The sequence below is a fragment of the Rhinolophus sinicus genome, linkage group LG06 (genome assembly GCF_036562045.2).
Source record: "Rhinolophus sinicus isolate RSC01 linkage group LG06, ASM3656204v1, whole genome shotgun sequence".
Lineage (NCBI taxonomy): Eukaryota > Metazoa > Chordata > Mammalia > Chiroptera > Rhinolophidae > Rhinolophus > Rhinolophus sinicus.
The window spans coordinates 31,429,503-31,451,820 of record NC_133756.1 but is presented as its reverse complement, the minus strand read 5'-3'; the positions used below and the strand labels follow the sequence as shown (position 1 = coordinate 31,451,820).

The window sequence follows — 22,318 nt, the reverse complement described above, 5'->3', positions numbered from 1 at the left end:
TGAAGCCAATCTGAAAAGACTACAACTATATGACACTCTGGGAAAAAAAAGGCAAAACTATGGAGATAGTAAAAAGATCAGTGGTTGCCAGGCAGAGCAGAGAGGATTTTTAGGGCAGTGAAAATACTCTGTATGATACTCTAATGCTGGACACGTATCATTGTATACTTGTCTAAACCCACAGAATGTACAAAACTAAGATACGGACTCTGGGTGATGATGATGAGTCAATGTAGGTTCATCAATTTTAACAGATGTACCACCCTGGTGGGGTATGTTGATAATGGAGGAGGCTATGCGTGTGTGGGAATAAGGGGTATATGGGAACTCTCTGTATTTTCCTCTCAATTTTGGCTATGAACCTAAAACTGCTCTAAAAAATATTTTAGAAAATTATTTTGACTCCAGAGTCCATGTTCTAGGACACATGTACTCAAACTTTTTAGTTTCAGGAACCCTATACATTCTAAAATATTGGGTACCCCAAAGAAAAATTTAAGAATATTTGTTTACTAATATATTGAAAAATTAAAAATAATCTCATTTCTTGTTAACATATATGTTGATGAAAAACAACTATTTTACACATATACAAATAATGAGAAAAGTGGCAATGCTTTATATGTTGTAAATTTATTATTTGACTTAAGAGCACACAGCTGGATTCTCTTCTTTCTGCATTCAATCTGTTGAGATAAAGTCATTTTGGTTAAAGTATATGAAACAAAACAAAACAAAACCAAAAAAAAAATACCTGGCCTCACATGGTTGGAAAAGAGAGGGGTATTTTAATAGCCTTTTCAGATAATTTAGGATACTTTGATACTACACCAAAATGTGACAAATGGTAGTTTGCTAAAGGTTACCGTGTTTCCCCCAAAATAAGACCTAGCCAGACAATCAGCTCTAATGTGTCTTTTGGAGCAAAAATTAATATAATTTTACTATAATATAAAACCGGGTCTTTATAATATCGTATCATATTATACTGGGTATAACACAATATAATATAATACCTGGTCTTATATTAATTTTTGCTCCAAAAGACGCATTAGAGCTGATTGTCTGGTTAGGTCTTATTTTCGGGGAAACCCAGTAGTTGCAATATGGAATCTGAAGCCATATCAAAAAAACTTTTCATAATCTGTTACATTAAAATTAATTGGTTTATCTGCACTTTAAAAATCTTTTACCCAAGTCTGATTTTGTAACACCATGCATTGCCCATTTATAAAACATTGGCTCAATGAGTTATGTAGATCTTCCAATGTGGATACATTTAATAATATAGTATAGAAAAACATAGTCATTAATATTACCACCAAGTTCATCAATAAAGAAAGATTGGGAAGCTGTCAAATTCATGGTGGGGACTAAAAGTTTTCCAAAATTTTAATTTTTGCTTGGAAGCTCAAATTTTCTTATTGGCAATACCATCTCATGTTTACTTGACATGACAGGCTTGTTTTGTTCATTTTCAGGAATATTCAAGAATAACTAACTAACCATAGTTTGACTCTCATTCTTTCATGTAAAAAAGTGACTAGTTCAGCTTACAATCCAAATGCTTTTCTTTGTGACAATCGTAGTACTTGAGCAGTCAGTGGGAGTGCTTATGTATACTTCCCATTTCACCATAGGGAGTATTAAAAACATGTACTCCAGGGTCAAGATTTAATCAAGATAATCATTTTTACTATTTCATCAAAGACATTCTAAAGTGCAATTTGGCTTTTAAAAAACCCTCAAAAAACTGTAAGTGCACAGTGGTGGAGAATACGACTTCTAGCACAGACTGTTAGCTTGTCTCGATTCGTGCTAAGGCCCCAGCAGTTTTACCTATCATTGCTTTTTGCACAATCCAGATGTGTAAACTGTGGTTCAGAGGACTTAAAGACCTATTCCAGACCTGTCCCAGCTAACAAAAGGCAAAGCTAGGATTTGGACTCCCAGCTCGGTGCTCTTTCCATCACACTCCACAGCTGCCCTTCTGTTGTGTAATAGATTTAATATAATTTCAAATCTACTTGTTTATGACTTAAGTGAAATTGTTTTAGTCCACTTGTTTATGACAAAGAAAAAAGTTGCTTTGATATAACTATGAAGCAAGTTGTATCAGTATGTCATCATTCCACATTGCTTTGATATAAGAATGAAGTAAGTGGTGCCAGGATGTCATCATTCTACATCTGTTGTCCTTGATAAGCAGTCAGCAGCCAAGCTTAAAAGGGCCCACTGGGGGCTTATTGATAAGAACATGTGGAGAAGCAACTGTGGCAAGGGGACATTTAGACCATAAATACTGAGAGTTTGTGAGGCCTACTCAAGAATTTTGGTTTGGGTGAAACCTAAAAACTCTCTGAAGACCCTTGGGGCATTCACTCCTGTCTTGGCAAGGCACTATATGCAGACAGTGTTGATAAACCTTGCAGGGGCTGGGTGAAAGAGATAAGCCAGCCTACCGACCTGGGTGTCTTTGTTCCCTAGCAACGTGCTGTAGCAACAGGGAACTTTTACTTTTGAACTGGTAGCCAGAAATCAGCTCTTTGGTTGGTTCCCTACTCTCCCCAGTGCCTCCTCGTACAAAAAGGTACACCTCCTATTACATTTGGACGTTATTCCTTCACCTTCACTGGCCTGGAACAAATAGTGTGATTAATGTCATTTGTTTGGAGTGTTATTTCTCTACTTTACTAAGAGATATTAGCCTGTATGCTATTGGCTTGTAAAATTATTATAATTCCCACAGCAAACCCGTGCTAAATAAATTGTTGGCAAAGACAACTGTTTCTTAGCATAAGTTTTGCTGCCTCCTACAAAACAAAAACAAAACACCTTCACTGCTCCTCTGGGTCCTGGACTAGTGTGAGGCTCTCAGAAATAGTTTAGTCCGGGCCTTGAGGACCATAAGTTAGAGAGAGGCTTGTGTGGACTGTTTTCCATTTCTGAGTAAGCAGCTTAGGATTTGGGGGCAATCCTACGTGATTATGGTAGATCTGGGCAAAAGATTAGGACTTTGAATAAAAAAGAATTTGATATTTTTTACAATGTAGGAAAACAAAATGCCAGTATTCTTTTAGTGCCACCATTTTCTCCACTACCCATAGAAAATGATGATGATCATAGCTAACACTTTTTTTGGAACATTTATAAGGTGCCAGACACCGTTATAAGCACCTTGCACACTTAATTTATTTAATCTTGAAAACAATCCTATGAGTTAGACATTCTTACTGCCCTCATTTTAGAGATAAGGAAACGAGACACAGAAAGCTTAAATAATTGCCCAAAGTCATGCAGCTAGAAAGTTGTGGAGCCAGGACCCAGACCCAGACCCTTGGACACAAAAGACCACATTATTAGCCAATGCATCATTTCACAATAAACTCAGACTATATTCTTTCCTTGTCCCATAACCAGGACTACAGAATATTCTTGCCCCTTTTATGAGTCCATCCAGCACGTGACAATAAATACCCACTGGTACTGAGAACAATGAAATCACTACTAGTTACATATGACATAACTGGAAGTCATCACAGAGAATGAGCTTTATAAACACAGCACAGGCAGTGTTCATACTGACGCTTAATCAACCTAAAAAGTGAACTGCGAGAAAAAAGAAGTTAGTTTATGAGGTCTCTGGGAATTGAGACTCTATTTCCTCTTTTTTTCCTTTTTGCATTTCCCTCAGTACTCCATGTGTTATTGTGAACTTCGTAGGTATTTAATAAATGCTGGTTGATTAAGTAAATGGAAGGCTCCAGTGTATTTTGGGCAAATGAGCTTTGGTGACACCTCATTTATTATTTACCCGTTTGACAAGACGTCACATCCACAAATCCCTCCCAACATTTATTACTTAATTTTCAAAGCTCCCTCCCACTCTCCTCAGGGAAGGAGGCGGGGCCAAGAGTTATACTCCCATTTTGACAGGTGAGAGAAACTGAGATATAAAGAGTTTAACAGCCCTTTGCCATGGCAACCCAGCCAGTCCACCAGGGAGCCAGTCACAATTAGGCTCAGGTCCTGGGTCTTGGTATCCAGAGGCACAAGCCAAAATCCTAGTCTCCTACAGGACCGATCCCTTTCAGAAGAGGGAGGAGGTTCCCGACATGAAATAAAATGCTTAGCTAAACATAAAGGAAGACTGCCAAACACAGTTAGGTCATCACATTTGACTCTGAGAGAACATTCTGTTCACGCTATCAACCTGCATTCACTTTCAGCACACTTCACCATAAATACTTCTGACTCACTATCTCGGGAAATATTTTTTATCTTAATAAACTCAATGCAAAACGTAATCTAAATCGGCTTGCGCATTCTTGAGTCTGAGCCACAAGCTGCATTTAATAAAAATCAGTGGAAATAGCAGGGGACTTCTGAATAACCACAGTTTGTTATCTGACGTGGGGCTGCTGGGAAGTCCCGAACACACGGGGAGCAGATCAGTAAGCTGAAAGTTCGGAGAGAGCCTGAGACCACTGGATGACCCCCACTTGCTGGATCTCAGTTCCCACTGGAGGCACTATTCATGATAACGGACTGCAGCATGGTCATTAAGAGTATGGCTCTGGAGTTGGACTGCTTGGCTTCCTATCTAAGCATCATCTCTCACTTATTACTTAACATCTCTAAGACTCAGTTTCCTCAACTGCAAAATGGGACTAATAACTGGAAGTCCTCAGCAGTGTTGTGTGGAGGTTAAATAAAACAATCCGTCTCTGGAACATCAAAAGCATTCACTCCAGGGAGCTATAATTAGTTACAGCCAGAGATTCTGAATATCACTATCCCATGGGGAATACAAAACAAGACAAAACAAAACACTGATACCTGGGTCTTAGCCCTAGAGATTCTAATTTAATCAGTCCTGGGTGGAGCCCAGGTATAAGCATCTTTTCTTTCAGACGCTCCTGAAATAATTCTCCTACGTAGACAACAGGAGAAGACTGGGCTACAGTCATTATAGTTAACATTTCCTGACCACTGATTCTTGCCTGGCTTGCTGTTGAGCCTAGCTTTTATTGCTCAAAAATCTTATAGTGGGGATTCTCCACTACAATCCCCATGGTACAGAAGAAGAAACCAGGGCGGAGACATTAAGCATGGTCCCTAAGGTCACATGGCTGGTAAACAGTGAAACCAGATCTCCCGAATTTCGCCTTGAATTCCCAGCATTCAAACCTATGTCCCCAGTCAGGTGCAGAGATGGATCGATGAAGATAAACATTTCCTGGCTGAATAAAGCAGCTGTAAACCAGGGGCACGATGGTTAAACGTCGAAAGAAAAGACGTGATGTGCTGGGTTGGGTCCTAGCCCAACACTCACATTTTCTTGAGAATCAAGTACTAATACATCAAGCTGAGCTCAGGCTGATGATCGCTGAGTAGCAAGAGAAGGTTTAAAGAGTGTCCACAGGACCAAAGGCAATAGTCAATGATGTGACTCCTTTTTGGGGAGGAAACGCACATACATCAGAAATGGTTCTGCAAATGTGCAGTTGGAGCAAAAACCCTCTATAAATCTGGACTAACGGAGACAGACAGCTGCCTTTATAGGCCTTTCCTTACTTAGGAAGCACAGGAAGTACACAAAGCAACTCCAAGGAGTTTAAGAAAACTTTGCAAGTTAGAGCCTTGTTATAACAAATAGATCATTTTTACAAGTAAGGCCAATTGTATGTAAATGGACTCTTAAAAGCTCAGGGAAACTACTTCTTCCTCTTAAGCAGTTAAGATCGACACAGAATGAGTGGCTGGCTTCCACCATGTAGGTCGCTTTGAGACCCAGCTATAATTCACAAAGGTAGGAAAAGGGAACACACACGGGTTGAACACTGATTTTTATCAGTCACTTTGCATATGTTACCGCATTTTATCCTTTCTAGGACCCTGTGATGTATGGAGGTTTTTCTGACCCCATCTTAAAGAAGATACCCAGACTTATAAAGGCTTGAGCATAGCTAGGCTCGTCATGGCTGGGATTGGAACCCAGTTCTAGCCAACACCCTTCTCCTGCCCCCACTCTCCACTTGTCCCCTGTCAACCTTCTATTTTATACCCTACTGTCATTAAGAATACCTTCCCCTATCAACTCACCTGAATCTATCCCGATGACATTTCCTTCTCATGCAAAGATGCTATGATCTTTCTTATCTCTTACTTTTACTCCAGGAGCAGGTTATCTACTGGGATCCTTGGCAACTGCCAAAAAGGTTACTCCGAAGACTTTTTATCTAGTTATACACTTTTGGGGACTTTTGGGGTTTATTTGACTACCCAATTTAACACTTTTTCAACCATTTTTATTACTTGGGGGTATCATTTTGTTACTTCATGTTTATCGTGTGTGCATGTTTCATTTAAATGTACCAATATTTATTAACAATACAGCAGTCGCCCCCATCCATGGTTTTGCTTTCCACGGTTTCAGTTACTCATGGTCAACTGTGGTCTGAAAATATAAAATGGAAAAATTCCAGAAATAAACAATTCAAACATTTTAAATTGTGTACCATCTGAGTAGTGTGATGAAATCCCATGCCATCCCGCTCTATCGCACCCAGGATGTGACTCATCCCTTTGTCCAGCGTATCCACCCTGTACATGGTACCGGCCTGTTAGTTACTTAATAGCCCTCTCTCTTACAGACTGTCACAGTATTGCAGTGCTTTTGCCCAAATCACCTTTATCTTACTTAACAGTGTCCCCTAAGCACAAGAGTAGTGATGCTGGCAATTCGGATATGCCAAAGAGAAGCCGTAAGTGCTTCCTTTTCAGCGACAAGGTATGTAGGGACAGGAAAAAACATAGTAGATACAGGGTTCAGTACTATCTGTGGTTTCAGGCATCCACATATTAGAATGTATCCCCCAGGGATAAGGGGGATTACTGTACTTAGGAATCATGAACAGAAACACATCCATCCGAACAATGAGTTGATTTTGATATAATCAAATTCTTGCAAATGAAATTCACAAGGACATAATGTTTCTGGCTTGAATATTGGTCCCTGCATCTTAGAGAAATCTTTCCAATCTTGTTTCTGACTCCTTCGATCTTCATCCATCCTAACTTTAATTTTTTTTTTTTTTTAACTAAACCTCTATCTTCAGATGAATGCTAGGATGATAATTAACGGGCCTAAGAATTTTTCAGGTATAGGGTACATCTACTTTCCAAGGAGTGACCAGCAGCTTTTCCTAGCCCTAGAAAACCAAATGATAACAGAGAAAGCACCATCTAGTACTTTGCTTCACTATAACTTAGTAAGATTCTAACTTAAAAACAACAAAAAGCAAAGCTTTCAGCTCTCGGGCTTAGGTCCTGCGTGCCACACTGCAACCTGAAAACTGCATGCTCCCCCTTTAGGGTTAAGTTATAAACCTTTGTAAAATGCTGACGGACCTTAACTACAGCAGGACAGGATGAGTGGGTCTGCATAATGAACTTTTAAATGACTGGAGATAGTATCTAGAAGGCCAGCCCTGAGATACATTTCTGATTTGGGCTGCGGGCCAACGCAAACAGAACACATCATCAGTCATCTCTGTGATTTCAATGTTGTGGATAAGAGATGCCTCAGCGCCAGCATGATGCGTGGTACTCGCCATGGAAGCCTGTGGACGCTTCTGCCTCATGCCAAGGCAATAGTTATGCTTTCAGCCCGGCTAGGAAGCCCTGTGAGAGGAAGAATCCAGCCACATTCAGGGCCTTCAAAGACAAAGTCACTGTGTATTTTCACCACCCTGGCCTGACTCGGTGAGGCAGCAGCTTCTCTAAGACATAACAAATTCTCAAGTGTTTGATGGCGCTAAGCGGAGCCCAGTGGCTTTCAAAATAAAAGTTCGCCATTCTGGCCAAGGAATTTTCTATAGCAACCACACAGTTACACCATCACAGTTTTCTAAAGTCACCTCTTGATTGAACCGGACCCGAATCCCTTTGTGCGCCAGTCAGCATTCCAGCTCAATTCCACCGAGACCGACATTCCAGTTTCAAGTTTTCCCAGAAGATAAACTTCAGGGAACAAGAAACGGCACACAAACCATTCTTTCCTCTTGTCTCCATTCATTGTGCAAGATTTGCGTTTCAAAATTTGAAAGAATCTGCTGACTTGGCCACACCTCAGACCTCTTGTTAGCAGGGCAGGCAGTGCACTGGAGAAGGCCCTGACACTTGAATGTTCTCTGTTATGCATGGGTACTTTTGCCCTCAAATTTTGAACCAAATTCCTCAAAAATTAGGGATTATCTGCTCTACTGCTTTTTCAAGAAAACAGACAAGTCCTAAGCAATCTGGAAATGAAAACTGAAGTGGATATTATTTTCTGAAGTAGCAAGAGGCAACAAACACATGAGACTGTGAACACTGGGGCTCTGACCATGCCTTTTGCATTGTTATAGCACCTTAAACCTAGCACAGATTTGCTGCCGATAGATGCATAAAAAGTTTAAGGAATAAATGAACAATAGATTTAAATGCCTGTACTCAAAGATCTCTCATCCTGGCTATGAAATCAAACATGTAAAGAAACAGTCATGATAGATAGAGTGTGAGCTGAGTGTATTTAGGGTGACAGAGGACTCCAGAAGAGGTAAACACAACCCACTTCCTGGGCCTGGGGTGTGAGAGAAGGCCTTTCAAAGGAGGTGAAACTTAGCAATCTGGGAGTTTTGAAAAGGTGGAAGAGATATGGTCTCTATCCTTCAGGAGCCCCTTAAGATCTTGAAGAAAAGAAGAGATATTCCAGGAATCTAATTTGAAAGTACAAGTCAGAGTGAGAGTAAAAGCTAAGTGTGTGGTCAAGATGTTGAGTGCTGAAGGAGTTTTGGAGAGAGATCAAAATGGGCAGGCCAGGGTTACTATGCAGTGGTGGCAGAGGGGCCATGCGATCCTCTCTGCCTTTTATCAGGCAGAGTAGGCAAGACCCAGAGCAGAGTGGAGGGGGAGAGAAACCCCAGACTTCCTGTCCTCTTGCTGGAATGTGCAAGCATTTGGGGGAGGGAAGGAGTACAGAGGAGTGGGAAACAGAAGAAAAGATAATACTTATTAAACACCTGTGCAAGGACCAGGAAGGTACCTGTCCCATCTCTCCTGGACCTTACAGAATACTGATGAGAAGGAAACTGATAAAATAATCAGAACAAGGGAAGATACAAGAAAAAAAAAATGCTCAGGAGGGGGTGAGCATGTCCAGCTGTAGAAATCAGGGAAGGCTTGAGAGAGAAGGGAAGTCATGCTTGAGCTGGGCCTTGATGGAGAGCAGAGGCTGAGAGTCAGGTTCTAACAACAGAGAGAGTGAGCCTGGGAGGAAGGGAGGGAGGTAGGGAGGGAGGATGGGCAGAGGAAAGGAACCTCTCAGTTGCTGGGGAGAGTGGGGACATGCAAGATGCCACCCTTGATGACCCTCCCGACACGTCCCATATATGTGCTGACCATACTAGTACAGTTGCCACAGCTTCCTCAATTCATTGTGATTCTCAGTGGGGACATTATTGACATTTGAGGCAGGACAATGAAAAACAGCACCGCGCATATCCAACCACATCGAGGAGCCCTGAGGCTTCTTTTCATCATGGTTTTCATAACCATCATGTTAACATAATACCTCTAAAATTTGTTTTAAAAAGACCACTTTTGGAGAATGTGTTTATGGGAAGCTCCCAGCCCCTCCTCTTGTACTCAGCTTAAAGTGTGTGTGTGTGTGTGTGGGGGGGGGGGTCTGCTTCAGGAGGTGGAGGTGAAGGAGACAGCATTCCATGGGGAAAGGAAAGGCTTGAGCAAAGGCTCAAAGGCATGCGTGTCTAGGGTGGTGAGAGCAGCATGGAATAAATCATCCCCATTTGGGTTATGGATGAACCAGTAGTAGGTGAGAAGCCTGGAAAGATATATTGGGCCAAGACTGAGGAAAGACCTCAAACAGTAATGAGGCACCTTATCTGGCCAGCAAACAGGCAATGTTCACACACTACTGAGCCAGGAAACCTGCGTTGGGGCCAGGCTTCAGGAAGCGTGAGCTGACCCAGCAGGGCAAGGAGGACGAAGCTGGTGAGGAGCTGTGATGGGGAGGAGGGTTGGCTGGGGTTCTGATTTTATATCCTTACTTCTTTCTCCCCAACTAGGTAAGACCTCAGAAACTCAGGGAAAAGCAGACACAAATAAATTCTGATGATGATTTTCCATCAGCGATCACCATGAGAGGATTTTCTGAAAAGCTGAAAATCCCCTTCCTCTTTCTTAACTCTTAAAAAATAATGCTTCAAAGTACACCTTTATGCCTAAACCTTTTTTTTTCCTTTTTGTATTATTTCCTTAAGTTACACTTCTAAAAATGTCTCTCACTCTTTCTTGGCAGGGCCCAAATGTGAGTCTATTCCTCTAGAGCAGGGTGTCCAAACTGCGGCCCGTGGGCCAACTGAGGCCCGCAATCCATTTTTCATTGGCCCGCAGCAAATTCCAAAAATATATTTAGTTTGCTTAAATAAACCAGGTGAGGCAATACGTACTGCACCTCGAGTGAGTGGCAAGGCTGTTTGTGTATTTTACTGCATCTGGCCCTTGGTGAAAAACGTTGAAAAAAGTTTGGACACCCCTGGTCTAGAGTTTAACACAGGACCCAGGACACAAAAATATGAGAGTAAAATGACACCCTGACCCTACCTGCTTGCCCACACGAACTATTAGGCCACACGTCCATGGTTACTAAACACAATGAGTGATTGTGGGTAGGAGTGGCAAAGTAGTCGGATATGATGCAGCTGTTTTTAGGGCTAGAAACTAGCAGTTGTCTGAACACCATGGCTCCCAACTCAAACTCAAGCTCCTTGAAGGCCAGGGATGAGGTATTCATTTCCTTTCATGTCTCTCATATGTGAAGCAGAGATGCAGAAACATGCCTGAAAATACATTGACACTCATCTCATCAAAATGTGAAGTCTGTGTCCCCTTTCTTTGCACCTGGCAGGGCCTCTGTAACTGTTTTGATGAACAGAATGTTGTAGAAGTGACACTGAGGGACTTCTGAGGCTGGATTAGAAAAGGCTACATAGCTTCTGCTAGTTTCTCTTGGGCCAGTCCCTCTAGTAGCCTTCAGCCACCACGTAAGAAGTCTAGTTCCTCTGAGGCCACCATGTGGAGAGTCCGTAGAGAAAGAGATGCCCTTGGAGCCCCAGCTGTTCCAGCCACCAGCTGTTTGAGTCCTCTCAGCCCAGACACCAGACATGTGAATGACGAAGGCTTCAAGATGACCACATCCCCAGCCGCCATCTGACAGTAACTACACCAGAGACCCTGAGGAAGAACCATGTAGTGGAGCCCAGCTAACTCCCAGAACCAGAAGAGATAATAATAAATGATTGGTTGAAGCCATTACGTTTGGAGTGGTTTGTTACCAAGCAAGAGACAATCGATACACAGTTCCCATTTGAGATTCTAGGGAGTGAAATAAATTCTCTAGAACAGTAGACATTTATGGAAGACATATCTTGTGACAAATTCGTGCTAGGAAATAAAAATAATGATTCACATACAGTCCCTGCTTTCGAGGGGCTCCCAAAGGAGGTAGGATGCAAACATGGATTATTGCAATAGTAGAAAACAGTGCCACCGGAGAGACACAGAAAATATATGATGAGAGTATGCTCTGAGGAATTCCTGGATGAACTTGCTTTGATGATGGGCTAGCAAAGTGGCCTTCAGATAGGGAATGCCATGGAATGAAGTGAAAATAAGCATAAAGATCTTTGACCCTACCACACAGTTTGTTAAAAACAGAAAGCATATATTCCAGAACCTGTCATATAGCAGGAACTTGTTCGGATGGATGGATGGATGGATGGATGGATGGATGGATGGATGGATGGATGGATCGAGGGCACGAGGAAGCCAGCCTGTAAAGAGCATTGGCTGGCCTGAGGACAGAAAGGCCAGGGAACAAGTCCTGGCTGTATGACCATGGCTATATCATTTTCCATCTATAATCTTCAGTTTCCTCTTCTGTCTAATGAGAGGATAGAACTAAGAGATGTCTGAAGTTTATTCCCAACTCAAACCTTTCAGAGGAAGTATGAACATTTATCTAGTTTGTTTACTTGGCCATCTCTGTAATCAAAGAAATACATACTGGAGAGAGTCAACTTGTCTTTGTTAAGACTCTGATTGCATGTAACAGAAGCTAACTTAAGCTGGTTCAAAAAGGCGAAGAGAGGTGGATGAGGTGAATGGGGAATGTAACATACGATGAAAGGGTTTCTCTTGGAAGTCTGGCAAGGAGTCCGGCCAGGATTCAGGAACCAAGATGGGAAAGCTGCTGGGAAACAAGTCAGGACTCTCCCTCCCCCTCCAATCTATGGTTCTCTATGTATCTGCTTAAATCTCCTCTCTTTGCAAACCAGCTTGAGTTCTCTACATTTACCATAGCCCCCAAGTAAATCTCATGGCATTACCAGCAACTCACAGACACGGACAGGCTTTCTCTGAGTCTGAATTCCACATTCCCAGGAAAGAGACTCTGATTGACCCAATCTGGGTCAGGTGTCCACCCTCGGCCCAATCAACTCTCCCCAGAAGGACTGCTAAAGGTCCATCATTATTGGTCATGGGAGCAGTTATCAGAGAACAGGGGGTTATTGTAAAGCCTCCTTGGAAGGTGTCTATTACAAAATCCAAGCAAATGAAATAACCATCGTATAGATTATCGATAAAGATGAAAATTCTCTAACTTAAGCTCCGTTTTCAGATGCACTAAAATCCTCCCCAGAGCCACTCTAGCAACTAACAAATTTCAGGAAAACAGTTAATTTTCACACTCATTATGTCCTGCACAATTATCATTGTTTTCTAGCACCTTCAGGATCGGCCTGTGAACCTTATGACAATGCTGGCTCTTGAGGAGACCTCAAACTCTGGTTGCCAGGGCATGTTAGAGAGTCTCCTTTCTAACCACTTCCTCAAAAGGCGTGATTTGAAGAACATAAACAAATGTCTCCACTGAACTCCCACACCAACTACTGAACGCTATTGAGGATTTGGGTGTCACTTTAGAAGCCACTCTATTTGTGGATGGCCCAGCAAGGGAATCAAGTGAAGCCATTCAGGAGATTCTACAGAAAGGTAGGTACCTCAAGATTAATGCTATTGAATAAAGGAAACGCAGTTATTTTTGACATTTTGACAATCACTTTAGGGTCTGGTTCTTATTAGCCCCATTTTTGCATTTTAAAAGGTTTTCTTTTCTCTCTCTCCTCTCTTTCTTTCTTCCTTTCACTGAAAATGTCAGGAAATTTGAAACAGAAACTTACAATAAAACACGTCCCCTGACCCTCTGATCTATCTGTCTTTCAAATAAACAAAAATACTTGGAGAAGCCTAAAAGAAGGCATTTCTTGGTAGTTACCCAATATTAGTTACTGTATTGGTCATTACCTTGACATGGTTTTTTGGAAAATGGAGTAAAACAGAGAGAAGAGGAAAATGGAGAAAGAGAGAAAGAACGGGAGATATATATATATATATATATATATATATATATATATATATATATATATGTTTAAGATTTAAAATCTCTAAGATTTTAAAGCATTTATAGCTAAAATGAGTTATCAAGTTCTCTCTCTCTCTATTATATATATATATGCCAACAGGACACCCTCTTACATACTTTTTCTCCAATCATTCCATTTTGCATTATTCACAAATGAGACACTGAAGAAACACCAATTCTGAAATAAAAATGTGCACACCACCAGTGGAAAAGCAAACAAAAGCAGCTAATGTACTGTGGCTACAAAAATTTTCAAACAAAGTGGCAGTAATTTACTGCCCTTGCTCTTAGCTGGACCCCATGAACATAATCAGAACCCCCAGGACTGATGGGAAAGCATGATTTACAGCAAGTCTCAGGATAATAAAAGAAAATGAAAAAGCAAATTGTGCATGAACATGAAAGCTATATTTCTTCCGCTTTCAGCAACTGAATCAAATTTCCAGCCAGAATTTCAGGGTGAAACTTAGAAGTCCCTCAAGAAACCAACGATGAGCCAATCAGCATCCACACTAGGACCATGAGTCAGCCACCTGAATGACATAATTAATACAGAGAGATGACAGTGATTAGAAAGACGCACACTACACCATCTGTTTGAGTGGTAGCAAAGAGGGAGGCAGATCTGGTTTTGAGTCCTGGCTGTGTCACTTCCTATCAAGTGTCTTTGGGGAAATTATTTAACATGTCCAAGCTCTAGTAATACCTGCTGACTCAGACCGTTACGTGGATTAAATGAGATAAAGTATATAAAGCGCTTTGGAGGGTGTTTAGCACACGCTAGTCTCAATAAATTTTGTTACTAATTATAAATAAAATACTTTGTTAAATGAACTAGTATAATGAAGGCATGCAGAATAGTACCTGGTATATAGTAAGGTCCTACATAAGTGTTTGTCAGTATTATTACTATGCAGTCAAACCTCTGTTAATCAGAATTTAGACACTGGGTGTCTAAATTAATTTATTTTCATGTTAAAAGCCTCCTCCAAACCATGTCAGTGTTCAAAGGTGTTGAAAATGCTTCTAAAGTATATTAGCCTGCTTTCCAGGGTTAGTAAGTATCATACGCTAAGTATCAATTTAAAACTTTTTACAGTGGATCTCGCATGGCTCCAAGAACACAAATTAGAAGCCCTGGGTTCTAGTACCAACTCTTTTATCAGTCAGCTGTGTAACACTGGGCTGCAGTTCACTAATCTATAAAATAAGGATAAGGAAGGATACCTGTCATGCCTTTCTCATGATAGTTTTAGTAACTATCAAACACAATGATGCAAGTGAAATGATTTTAAAACAAAAAATGCAAGGCAAACAAAAGGTAGTATAAATTTGTTATTACTGTTCTTTAGGACATCATAGCCTGTTTCTAGGGCTGCATACACACAGGCATACAGAAATTCTAGATTGGACAAAAGATGCTTTTTTTTAAATTGTGGTAAAATGCACATCACATAAAATTTACCATTTTAACAATTTTTAAGTGTATAGTTCAGTGGCATTAAATACATTCACAATGTGCACCCATCACCACCATTAATCCACAGAACTTCTTTCATATTCCCAAACTAAAACTTACTACCCATTAAAAAAGAACTCCCCATTCTCCCTTCTTCCCAGCCCCTGGCAATTACCATTGTACTTTCCATCTCTATCAGTCTGACTTCAAGGTACCTCGTGTAAGTGGAATCATCCAGGGTATTACTTTTCCAATAAATCCCTTATTTATTTTCTTTCCTTTTCTATCTTTGTCTTTAAAAGTCGAGTGCAGAAAACAATGGCAGTTAATTAAGGCTTTCACATTGTGGGTTCCAGATCCTTAAGGTTTGTGACAGGACTATGATTAATGAATAAAGACCCATTGCCCTGATAGCATCCTCCAAGCCCGATGGGACTGATTACTCAGTCTGTTCTCTACTGCAATTTTGGAAGACTTCTTGGAAGCTGTGATATTTTAAGGCTGATGCAATGAGGACCAGGGAACAGGGTCTGGTCCCACCTCTACCACAAAAGTACTGTTTGATATTGAGTAAATCCTTCTTCTCTCTGAGTTATGTGTGTTCAACTTGAGGCCAACTGGGTTAAATGATCCCATAGTAGTGTCAACTTTATATTATATGTTTTGATGGCATACCTTGCAAGATACTAAAAAATAACATTCTTTCCCTCTCCCCATCTCCACTCAGGAACAACATATTTTATAAAGTAAAAATAGAAGAAGATATTTTTACTTTGGAAGAAGATACTTTTTCCTGGGAAAACAAAGCAGGAGCAAATAAACAGTAAAAAAGCAACAACAAAAAATTGAATTGGTTAGAGATATTCCTGGCAGTTCACTGGTGTTTCCTCTTTCCTCTGACTGGAGGTAACAGAGTAGAAAGGGGTTTTATAGCTCATGCCAGAATGTTATTTGAAACACACACATACCAAGGAGCAAAGGCTTTGCTCAAACTCAAGGCTATGACTTCACAACAGGAAAGAGAGATATTGTGTTAAACAAACCATCTGAATTGAGAAGATAGAGATACATGATCACTTTAAAATTATCTCTAAGTTAAACCAAAATGTATATCAGCTCCAGGATTCTAAGGCCCCATTGAGTACAAAAAGCAATGTAGCCAAATGTAAGATGCCATAGACCAAAAGAGTTATGTACTTGGAATGAACAGCTATCATTATCATTCATAAACTTCCCAACTTGGATGCATTTTACATGAGGAGACGCTTCTGGTCTGATAAGAGCCTGGCTCTGTGAAGAAGAACAAGATGACCCAAATTCTTAGAGAGGAGACACTTTCACACATGAATCATCCAAGAAAAATGGCAGCTGCTTCAGAACACTGGATGCCTGCCCCAGAGGCTGATTGGGATAGGCGGGGGTGCTCAGTCTACAGGGACCCACCTTCAGCATGGATTGTAATAAAAATAGCAAAGCTAAGTACTTCATCCATCTGACTTCTAGAGTCAGGTGACAACTTAGGCGTATTCTCACTTTTTTCCCCAGAGTAGCTCTTGTTTGAAAAATGTAGACCCTATTTGATAGGATCAAGTCAATTTTATTAGTATAGATATTTCCAAAGCTGTGTCCTCCAAACAGCTTCGTAAACGTGAACTAACGAGATCAACAACACATGAAATGTTGGCATGATAATTTGTAGTAATCTTAATAAGAGTTTAAACTGATATCAGAGACTGAGAATTTCTGAGACATAGGATTTTAGAGATGGAGAGAAACTGAAATACTAGCTGCACCAACACCCTCAGCACATATGATAATGATACAGCATTCCTGAAAAATGGTCAGGCAGTCTGCTTCGGTATCTTGAGGGAGAGGGAGATTGCTACTTCATGAAGGAATGGGTAAAGGCGATAGACTACATGAAATTACACTAGGTCTTTGGCCTTTTGGTTTTCTCATCTGGAAAACAGGGAAACTATTTTATAAGATTATATAGGAGTAGAAATAATGTGTGTAGAGCTGCCATGTTTAGCTCTTGGTTATCAGTGAGTGTTAGTTTTCTTTCCCTTTTGGTTTTTTAATTAAAAAGGTTTTCACTGTATTGAGGTGAAATCTGCTTCTTCGAAACTTTTACCTGGTGGTTTCAATTCAAATCTCTCAGGGAACATGGAATCATTTTTTTTTTCTTCTGTAAGGCAACACTTCCAACACTTGGAAACAGTCATGAAATTTTTTTGTAGCCTTTTTTTCTCCATCCTAAACCTACCCAATTGCCTCCACTATTCCTTAGAACTAATGAATAATCCAAGTATACCTTTAGGGAGTACCAATAGAATGGAGGGCAGACCCACTGGGAGCATCTTAAGGCAGGTTCTAGGCTTTCAAGGAGCCTACATGTATAATGCAGTCTGGGTAAAATAGGGGCTAAATCAAAATACAAAGTATTATTATTGCATAGAAGAAAGACCAACTAAATTTGATTGGAAAACCAAAGAAATATTCATGGAAGTGATGTTTGAATTGGGTATTCAAAAACTGGAAGGATTTTGAAAGACTGAAAGCTGATGCTGGTTGAACAGCATAAACAAAAGAATGACAAAATTAAAATGTATGAAATATTCTAAGGAGGTTGCTATGGGCTGAATTGTGTCTTCCCCAAATTCATATGTTGAAGCCCTAACACCCAATGTGACTACATTTGGAGATAAGGCTTTAGGAGGTAATTAAGGTTAAATGAGGTCATACAGGTGAGGCCCTCATCCAAGAGGATTGGTGGCCTTATAAGAAGAGGAAGATCTCTTTCTCCCTCTTTCTCTCTCACCCTCCTTCCCTCCTTTTCCTTTCCTTTCCCCCTCCCTTTTCCTCTCCCTCCTCCTTCTCCACCCCCCCCCCCCATGTGAGGATGCAGTGAGAAGGCAGACATCTGCAAGCCAGGAAGATAGCCTTTACCAGAAATTGATCTCCATCAGACTTTGATTTGGGATTTGCCTCCAGAACTGTGAAGACATAAATTTCTGTTGTTTGAGCCACATAGTCAGTGGTATTTGTTACAGCAGCCCTAGCAGACTAATACAAAGGGCAATTACAGAGGATAATAAATGAATAAAAACCTAGGAGGAGAGTGGGTGGGTATACTGACCAACTGGCCAGCATGGGGAAATATAAATAGCCAGGTTTGGGGACAGACCAATGTTCAAATTTTACTCTTGCTGCTTTATTAGTTGTGTGACCTTAGACTAGTTACTCAACCTCTCTGAGCTCAAATCTCTTTTTTGTTAATCGTAGAAAGAAATAATATATGTAAGGCACCATTCACAGTGCCTGGCATATAAAGGTAACAATTATTGGTACCTTTAGGTCACAACAGTTTTTGTTACCAAAGGTAACTATACTTGTTAACAATTATTATATTATTTTAATTATTAATGATCACAAACCTGATAGTGAGATAAGACATGAGTGATACTAAATACTTCTTAAAAGGGTCCACTAGCTAAAAGATAGTGCACATTCTCTATCCTTAACATTCCGGGATGGCAATTGCATCTCCTAGAATGATAATAACATAAATTAATTGTGAACAAGAAAATATTGTTTGCAGAAGAGCAGCAAGAACTGTGAGAGAAAATGGGCATGCAAGTTGGTAGTCTAAGGAGAGGGGGTTTGGGCCATGGCCAGATGTGTCCTTAAGGTACATCTTGCTTTGAAAACTCCTATGCCTCCTGTAATATCCAGCTCAAATATCACCACTTCTGCAAAGCCTTATTTACAACTCCCCCACAACTTCAATTATGCACTCACTTTTTTCAGTCTGTTTCTCCCACTAGACTGTGAGCATCTTGAAGACAGATGCACAGTATTTGTTTCGATACCCAGCAACTACCACAATGTCTAGTACATAACTCAGCAAATGCTTGTCGAATGAATGAATGGGACAGAATAGGAATGCTGACTTGAAAAAGTTCAAAGAAACGGAAAGATGCTAAAATAGGTCTGCAGACTTTAAAAACATAATCTGAACAATAAATATTTGTAAGAGAGGAAGTTCTCCACACTGGCAACAAGACAAGATACAATCATGATGTGGGTTCTGTCTACATCCTTTTCCAGCCAACAGTCATATCAGTGTCTTAGATGAGGGCCAGATTAATATAAGATACAATGTTAGGAGGTCATGAATATGCTAAACGACAGCATCGAGTAATATGATAAATCAAACATGTTGAAATGTAAGAATAGCTACGATAGACATAGTGAGTACTGACACACAAAATACTGATTACAAAAGTATGAGAAAGGAGAGATACAGGTAATGGCAAAAGAAACTCATGAGAGATTTAGTTAACTGCAAGTTCATCGCAAGTCAATAATAAGATGATGTTACCCAGAACCTGAGAATTTGGGTTGCAGAAATAAAAGCGCTAAATGAAGGAGGAAATGGTGTAGCTGTATCTTATATGGTCCCGGTCCATCTGGAGTATTGTATGTTTATTCTAGGTGGCCACTTTTTATGGGGGAAGGAATAGGAAAAGGAGTTAGGAGAAATAATAAAAAGAATGTTACCTGTTTAGTCAGAGAAAGAGGAGCCTCTATGGGCAATAATATCATAATGATAATGCACTACCACAGATATGCGTGATCTCCCCCAATCCTCAAAATCACCTCATGAGGGCCAGGTGCCCAGGTACCGGGTCCTCTCCCTGAGAACAGGAAAGTCCCCCAGAAATCATTTGTCATTTTATTTCAAAGTTCAAAGCAACACTAGAATTAATGAGGACATATCTGTGTACCAATAAGTTTCATAACAGATTGCTTGAATTAATGACATTGATCTTGACTCTTGCTTCTTTTCAATGTGCTTACAAATTTATCTAGAGTTGTATTTTCACTTTCTTTATTAATCATAATAAGGCTCTAAGACACTGCTTCAAAGAGTGCATACACACCTTAGAAGCTTAGAAATAAAGAAAAACTCAAGTCATAATCAAGCCTGAAATGACCACACACAGCTGTGAGGTAGAATCAATGCCTTTTTGCTCCAGCATTTAACTTTGTCTCAAGAGATAGGATGTGTAACAATAGGAATTTTGGAATTCCCATTTAATAAATGATAAAGGTGGGACTCTAAAAGATTACATAATTTACCCAAGGCTATACAGCTCCTGAGCACTAGAGCAGAAACCCAGGCCAACAAGTCTGCAAAGTCCAGGAACAGTCTTGATCCACTTTCTGAGAAAAAGAAGATATAATAGAAAGAATGAGAATGAAGACCAGCTGGCTCAACATGAGGAAGACCAACCTAACCTTAGGACTTCTCAGAGACAAAAATAGGCTAGCCTTGCGTAATGTCACTAAAGAAAGTTTTACTGTAGAGGCTTTCTAATTAGAAGGAAAGCATTTATATAGAACCATATATGAAGCTTTTCGAAGAAGTGAGTCACGTATCAGCTAGAAAGTTGGATTGTATGATCTCTGAGGTCATTTAGCTTGGAGATACTATGAGTCTATGTTGCAGAGAAACAGTTGGCTCTGACACTAGATTAATTTGCTGCCCTATCTAGGGCTGGAAATATTGCTCAATTTGACCCAGACTTTGAAAAGCAAGTTTTTACCTATAGCATCTTCAAAACAATACAGGTTGCTTCTATATATTGGGGAAGGGAAGGCTTTCCTAAGCATGACACTAAAGTAAAAAATTATAAAGGAAAAGATTGATGGATATGATTTCATAAAAATAAAAGTTCTCTGTTAAAAAAACACATCATAAGCAAAATTCAAAATTAAACTAGCTTTTAAAAATCATTAAGAAAAGATAAATACAGTAATAGTCGAATAAAAAAGGAATATTCATTAGAGAAAAAAATGGCCATTAAACTTAAAAAATAAAAATCAACCTTACTTAGTTATCAAGACATAGGAATTAATGACATGCCATTTTTGCTTTTGAATTTGACAATGACTAATAAAATGACAATACCTAGTGTTGCTGAAGTAGAATGGTGCATTCCCCTACACTGTTGTAGGGACTGTAAATAAGCAGACAGACGTATGATAACATCATGGGCCAGGTATTATCCTAGGTCTTTTATTCACATTTTTATCACAGTATTATTTATAACAAGAAATTGGAATAAGCCTAAATTTTTAATAATAGGGGATAGGATAAATATATTACAAAACACCTCTGCAATGGAGCATGTTTAATATGGCCAATAAAAATGATGTCATTAAAAATAGTTAATGACACAGAAGGAGGTTTGTGAGGTTGTTAAAAAGCAAATGCTGATTACAAAAGAGAGTGCCCCAGTATGGTTCCATTGTGGTAAATGCATGTGCATAAAAAGACTAAAAGAATACTTGTTAGCAGTGACTATATAATTTTGGCTTAGTTTCATTTCCTATATTTTATACAAATATGTTTAGCTTCTGTGTTTTTGAATTTAGTTGTTTTTAAAAGAAGGAAAAGGACAATAAATATACAAGAGACCCCCTACCTCCCTTCAAAAGAGCTGAGCTGCTGAGACCCATCTTTCTAACAGAAGTCTCCTGGAGGCTTTAGTTTTCCTGAAACGAGAGTAAATGAGGCTGCTTCAACTGGCCCTGACGAAAAAGACCCAAACCATTTAGCTGGACTGTGAAGTGGTCTTTTAAGATTTCCCCTGGCCTTCCCCAAATCTCTCTCTTGACAGGATGAGGGCATATGAGAACGGGTTTGTTAGGAGGAGCGGGCTACAGTGAGTGGGTGACTGACTCAATTCAGGATGCTTCTGTTACTCAGCACCAAAGTGGCACTAATTTCAAGGCCAGCATCTCAAGGTCTGCCCAGGATTTATTTACCTGTTATCTGCGCCCAAAGTTTGATTAGACTGTCATGACCAGCCTGGTTCCCACTGGGAAGTGTTGGCAGAGATTCTCATCACTAGCAAAAAGACTTTCTCGAAGCTCTTATCTGCAATGTGCTTTCACCATTAAAAGTTTTCCATTTCCTCACCTTTCCCTGTCCCCACCCCCAGCCCAAACATTCCTATTCACCTGAATCAACTTTATTATAAAGCAAAGACACAAACAAACAAATGAAAAAACCCACAAATGAAAAACAATAATATTAACAACAACACAAAGCATGGTCTTCACACACACATACATGACCAAGATTTCACCACTTACTTTCATACATAGTTCTTTTCACACACATGCCTGGTCAACGGTTAGAGATGATTTCTGATCACCTAGAAGTTCCTGATGTAACAATAAACTAGGAAAACATATGCAAGTCCCTTCACAGAGTACAACATTATATCAGACTCTGA

General features: G+C 40.0%; 1 protein-coding gene and 1 long non-coding RNA gene across 4 annotated transcripts in view; one reads left to right on the top strand and one right to left on the bottom strand.

Moving 5' to 3' along the window:
• LOC141572109 (uncharacterized) overlaps positions 1-13,089 on the top strand; it is a 42,057-nt gene extending 28,968 nt beyond the window's left edge. Inside the window, exon 3 of the long non-coding RNA XR_012497251.1 lies at positions 12,851-13,089. This is a non-coding gene — a long non-coding RNA (uncharacterized LOC141572109). The remainder of the gene's footprint in view (positions 1-12,850) is intronic.
• Positions 1-22,318, bottom strand: part of ROR1 (receptor tyrosine kinase like orphan receptor 1) — a 368,707-nt gene that overhangs the window by 121,666 nt on the left and 224,723 nt on the right. The window lies entirely within an intron of this gene.